Below are 6959 nucleotides of genomic sequence, written 5' to 3'. Positions count from 1 at the left end.
AAAATTTTATAAGCAAAGAAGGAAAGCTCTTATAAAATTTTACAAGCTCTCTTTTAATTTCCTAAAGTGTATGTTAAAAAAGGAAAGTTTTAAAAATTAAAACCAAGTTTTAAAATTTAAAACTTCTCTTCTAAAGTTTTCTTTTTTAACATGGTTACAAAAATAGAAAGTTTCAAATTTAAAACTTCTGTTCCTTTTTTCTAAAAACCATGAGGATGGTTAGAAAAGGAAAGTTTAAAACTTTTAAACTTTCTTTTAAATCATATGACTTAATTCAAATAAGGAAAGTTTTATAATTTTAAAATATCTCTTTTAAAACTTCTAGTTTTCTACAAAGAGAATATTTTAAAAATTCAAAACACCCATCCTTATTTAGATTATGGTGGCCGATCCCTCATTGCTTGGGCACCAAGCAAAAAGGACCGGCCCTCTTTGAGGAGATAGTGGCCGGCCCTTGTCTTGGTCACAAAGCCTTGGGCCGGCCCCCTTCTTGGACACTAAGATGGGCTTTTATATGGATGGACTTGAGGCTTTAATGAGGCTACGACAGGGACCTAGAGGAGAAATTGGTTTTGACATTCCGACGAGTTTGAGTATCTCATGTTCGCCTCGAACACACAACTCAAGTTCATCAATAATAACTCATTCAACTAGAGAGTTATTATTGCACTACCGCACCAATCCCAAATTACATTATGGGCTCCTTCTTATCATGAGTGTGTTAATCTCCCTTTAAGATATCGAATGTCCACTAATTAATTGAGTTACTGACAACTCATTTTAATTAATGTCTTAGTCCAAGAGTGGTACCACTCAACCTTATTGTCATGTCGGACTAAGTCCACCTGCAGGGTTTAACATGACAATCCTTATGAGCTCCTCTTGGGGGCATTCTCAACCTATATTACTAGGACACAATTTCCTTCTATAATCAACAACACACACTATAAGTAATATCATTTCCCAACTTATGGGGCCTATTGATTTATCGAGCTAAATCTCACCCTTTGATAAGTCAAAGAAATAAATACTAAATATATGTGCTTGTTATTATATTAGGATTAAGAGTACACACTTCCATAATAACTAAGGTTTTGTTCTTTTATTAAGTCAGTATAAAAGAACTTACCTTAAATGGTCCTACTCAATACACTCAGAGTGTACTAGTGTAATTTATTAGTCAAAATAAACTAATACCTAATTACACTACGACTATTCCAATGGTTTGTTCCTTTCCATCTTAGTCATAAGCCACTGTTTATAATTTATAAGGAACTGATAACATGATTTTCTGTGTGTGACACCACACACCATGTTATCTACAATATAAATCAATTGAACAACTACACTTAGTATATAAATGTAGATATTGACCAATATGTTTCTTTTTATTTCAAATATATATGTTTACAAAAAGCTAGGCTTTTAGTATACACTCTAATAATCTCCCACTTATACTAAAAGACTAAGCTGTCATAACTGCTGCCATACATCTAATTCCCAACCCTTCAACATTCCCATCAAAAGCTCTTGCCTTAAGGGCCTTAGTGAAAGGATCTCTCAGGCTATCATTTGATGCAATATAGGCGGCAACAACTTCTCCTCGTTATACGATGTCTCGTATTGGGTGGTACTTGCGCTCTATTGTGTTTAATTGCCTTATGGACTTATGGTTCCTTCGAGTTTGCTACTGCACCACTATTATTACAAAAATTATAATAATTTTGGACAAACCAAAAATCATGTCTAAGTCCATCATGAAGTTTCTGAGCCATATAACTTCTGTGGCTACCTCAGAGGCTGCCACATACTCAGCTTCTATGGTGGAGTCTGGAAAAACACCTATGCTTAACACTCCTCCATAGATATGACTTCACCTCCTAAAGTAAACACAAAAATCCTGAGGTCGTCTTATTATTGTCCCTATCTGATTGGAAGTCAAAATTCGTGTAACTCACAGGGATCAAATCATCTGCCTAATAAACTAGCATATAATCTCTAGTCCCTCTAAGGTATTTTAATATATGCTTTACGACAGTCTAGTGTCCTAGTCCTGGGTTACTTCGATATTTGCTAACTATGCCCTGGGTAAAACAGATATCCAGTCTCGTGTACAAGATAGCATACATTAGACTTCCGACAGTCGAAGCATAAGGAACTGCCTTTATGTCCTTTTTGTTAGGATGTATACTAAAAGCCTAGCTTTTGGTATAAACATTTATCTAGAAATAAGAATCACATTGGTCAAATGTCTACATTTATGATAAATGTAGATTGTTTAATTAATTTATATTGTAGATAACATGGTGTGTGGTGTCACATACAGAGGATCATGTTATCAGCACCTTATAAATTATAAACAGTAGCTCACGACCAAGATGGAAAGGAACAAACCATTGGAAGGTCGTAGTGTAATTAGGTATTAGTTTATCTTAACTATATAATTACACTAGTACACTTAGAGTGTATTGAGTAGGACCATTAGAGGTCGTTTCTTTTATACTGACTTTATAAAAGAACAAAGACCTCAGTTATTATGGAAGTGTGTGCTCTTAATCCTGATATAATAACAAGCACATATGTTTGATATTTATTTCTTTAATTTATTAATGGGTGAGATTTAGTTTGATAAATCAATAAGCCTGATAAGTTGGGAAATGATATCACTTATAGTGTGTGTTGTTGATTATAGAAGGAAACTATGTCCTAGTGATCTAGGATGATAATGTCCCCAAGAGGAGCTCATAAGGATTGTCATGTTAAACCCTGCAGGTGGACTTAGTCCGACATGACGATAAGGTTGAGTGGTACTACTCTTGGACTAAGAAATTAATTAAATGAGTTGTCAGTAACTCACTTAATTAGTGGACATTTGATCTCTTAAACACACGGAGACTAACACACTCATAATAAGAAGGAGCCCAAAATATAATTTGGGATTGGTGCGGTAGTTCAATAATAGTTCTCTAGTGGAATGAATTATTATTGATAAAATTAAGTTGTGTGTTCGGGGCGAACACGGGATGCTTAATTTTATCGGGAGACCAAAACCAATTCCTCCTCTCGGTCCCTATCGTAGCCTCTTAATTATAGAGTACTATACCCACCTTCTTACCCATCCCATAGGGGCCGACCAGCTAGCTTGGAGACCAAGCTAGGGCCGGCCAAAATTTGGTTCATGGGTGCTTCAAGGTGGCCGGCCCTAGCTTGGGTTCAAGCTTGGTGTGGCCGGCCCAAATTAAAATAAAAGGATTTTATTTTTTTTAAATTAAAATTTTCTTATGTGGATTTAAAAAAGAGTTTAAAAATTTAAATCTTTCCTTTTATAAGATTCTACAAAAGATTAAGAGAAGAGCTAAATCTCTTTCCTTATTTGTAGATTAAAAGGTTGATTTTAATTTTGGTAAAAACTTTCCTTTTAACCATGTTCATGATTTAAAAGAAAGTTTAAAAAATTAATAATTCTCTTTTATTAGTTTCTACAAAAGATTAAGAAAAGATTTGATATCTTTCCTTATTTGTAGATTGAAAGGAGATTTTAATTTTTAGATAACTTTTCGGAAATTATTCACATGTTTAAAGAAAGATTTAATTTATAAAATTTCCTTTTTATTAACCAATCATGAAGGGATAAAAATTATTGGAGAAATTTTTTAAAATTTTCGGAAGCAAATAAGGAAGTTTTTATTTGTGTTTAAAATTTTTATTTGCTTGGAGATTTGGTGTGGCCGACCATTATAATAATGAGAAGAAAATTATTTTTAATTAAATAAATTTTTCCTTTTCATTGCAAAAGAATTAAGAAAGTTTTTTATTAAAATTTTCTTATTTGCCAAAACCAAGGATTATAAAAGAGGAGGTAGAGGAGCCTTCATGAGACACAACCTCTATTCTTTTCCTTCCTCTCTTCTTTGGTTTTGGTGGCCGACCCTATTTCTCTCCTCTCCTCTTGTTGGCCGAAACCTATCATCTTGGTGGAGCTCTTGTTTGTGGCTGGATCAAGGAAGGAGAAGAAGGAGAGAAAGCAAGCCTCGTCTCTAGCATCCCTTGGAGCATTGGTGGTGGCTGAAATTCTTCATCCTTGGAGGAGTTTATTGTGGCCAAAATCTAGAAGAAAGAAGGAAGGTGGAAAGGTGGTTCTCATCTCGGAAGATCGTTGCCCACACAACGTCCGAGGTTAGAAGAGGAATATGGTAGAAGATCAAGAGGTCTTTGTCTTCAAAAGAAAGGTATAACTAGTAATGTTTTTCTGCATCATGCTAGTTTTATTTCTTTGTAAAAATACCAAATACAAGAGGCATGCGATTCTAGTTTTTCGAAATAGTTTTCGAAGTTGTGTTCTTTTGTTTTTTTTCCTTATGATTTGATTGTTCTTAGTGGTTAACCTAGGGTTACTATGGGAAGGTTAAATATTTAATTTCCTTAAAAGGCTTTGTCTAGTCGGTGGTGGTTGCTCCCATATTCAAGAAGGTCATGTACCTCGCCACGTCAGTACTGGAAGCCAATTTTGGAAATAGATATTTAATTATCTTCGTGACCTAGGTGATTTGGATCGAACGTGTTAAGTTCCGCAGGAGATCCAAGTCTAAACTTAAAAGAACAAATAAATTAAGCTTAGGATCAAACATGTTAAGTTTCGCAGGCGATCCAAGTTTAATTTAAAAGAACACATGGTAGCTAGGAAAAGGTTCAGACCTTTGTACAAAATTTTTATACAGTGGAACCATTAGGTTTTCCGAGTAGCAACCAACACTCTTATCTCCTTTGATGTCTTTGGAGACATCTCTTTAGATAAAGCTACTCCATGCTGAAAAGGTAATAAACCTTTATTAGAGTTTTGTATGCTAAAACGAGCTAGAATTGTATGAAGCTCGGGATAAGCACAATATTCTTTTCTTGTGATCACTTTGATCCCGAGAATATGTGTGCATTCTCCCAAGTCTTTCATATCAAATTGTTTGGACAACCATACCCTTACTTCCGACAACACTTTGATATTGTTTCCAACTACCAAAAATGTCATCTATGTATAGTACAAGAAATACCACCACTTTTCCATCACACTTCTTGTATACACAAAACTCATTGGGTCACTGAATAAATCCATGGATTACTTCATTAGACCAGATGTCCAAGACCTTGAAGCTTTGCTTCAGTCCATAGACTGATTGAGCTTTCACACAAGATGCTCTTTGTCCTTTGCAATGAACCCTTCTGGTTGCTTTATATGGATATTTTCTTCAAGACTTCTATTAAGGAAAGCTGTCTTGACACCCACTTGCCAAATCTCATAGTCCATATGAGAAGCAATAGATAAAAGAATCCGAATAAACTTAAGCATGGCTACCGGTGAAAAAGTTTCCTTTTTCAACGAGCCTTGCTTTGAAAGTTTCCACCTTCCTGTCTATCCCTCTTTTCCTATTGTAGACCTTTTAACACCCAATGACTTTTACTCCATCTGGTAGTTCTACAAGCTCCCAGACTTTATTAGAATACATATATACTAATTCTGAATTCATTGCTCTTTGCCAAGATGCTGCATCCTTATCTTGGAGCGCTTCCTCATATGTCCGGGGATCAGGTTCATGTTTGCTAGGGATCAAGTCCAAAGACTTTCCCAAAACATGAATCTTTCAGGTTGTCTAACAACTCTCCCACTATGATGAGGCACTATCTGTAATTGTGTATCATTTGTGATACGTGTTACAGTTTCTTGTGATATTTTATCTTGTACAGTTGGTACTAGATTAGACGTGTCCTTTATTATTTCTTTAAGAGCAAATTTACTTATGGGCTTGTGGTTCATTTCAGAGTCTTCTTCTGAAAAATCGGGCATTGGTGCTAACCATGACCTTTTGATTTTTATGACTATAAACCTCCTTTCGTTTCTCTAGGATAGCCCACAAACAAGTGAACTCCTATCCATCTTATCAGTGTCTCCCTTCAGCACATGTGCTGGACTACCCTGAATCCGAATATGCTTCAAATTAGGCTTACGCCTATTATGCAACTCTATGTGAGTAGAGAGTTCTGACTTAGGAGGTACTATGTTCACTTCCGTTTCCAAAATATATCCTTAAAACGAATTTGGTAATTTTCTGAATAACTCATCGATCTAATCATTTCTATAAGAGTCCTATACCTTCTTACTACACCATTCTGTTGGGGTGTACTAGATGCAATTAGTTGGGATTGAATCTTGACTTCTGATAAGTGACTTCTAAACTCTCCCAAGAGGTACTTGCCACTACTCCTAAGCGTAGTGTCTTGATACTTTTATCTTGACGTTACTCCACATCAGCCTAATACTTTTTGAACTTATCAAAGACTTAGACTTGCGGCGCATCAAGTAAATTTACCCATATTTTGAATAGTTGTCTATTCGAAACCACCTCTTTCCTGGATAGTCATAGATCCACACAAATCAGAATGAACCAATTCCAACACATCTTTGGCTCTATACCCCTTAGACTTAAAAGCTTCTTGGTTATTCTTCCTTCCAAGTAAAACTCGTAGGTTGGAAAGGTTTCCACTACCAATGAACCCAAAAGTTCATCGGCTATTATCTTTTGAATCCTACTTAAGTTAATATAACCTAGCCTTAGATGCCAAAGATATGATTGGTTCATTTCCGAAGGTTGCTTTCTCTTATTAGAGTTATTAATTTCCAATTTGTCGCATCGTGGAAGTTATAAATTGCCAACCAATGTACCAAAATAGATAACTTCCCTCTTTTTCTTGATAACAACTTTGTTATAAAAAAAGACAGTATATCAATCCTTAAATAGTTTTAGAAACTGAAATCAAGTTCTTTCTAAAACTTAGTACGTCAAGACAATCAATGTTTTATTCCTTTTAAAGGATAAACATCTCCCACTACAACAGCTGCTACTTTTGCAGCTGTGCCCATGTAGATAGTATTTTCCCTTTCATATAGTTGTCAGGTTTCCTAGAACCCC

The sequence above is a fragment of the Zingiber officinale genome, chromosome 5B (assembly GCF_018446385.1).
Source record: "Zingiber officinale cultivar Zhangliang chromosome 5B, Zo_v1.1, whole genome shotgun sequence".
NCBI lineage: Eukaryota > Viridiplantae > Streptophyta > Magnoliopsida > Zingiberales > Zingiberaceae > Zingiber > Zingiber officinale.
Note: the sequence above shows the minus strand (reverse complement) of the source record.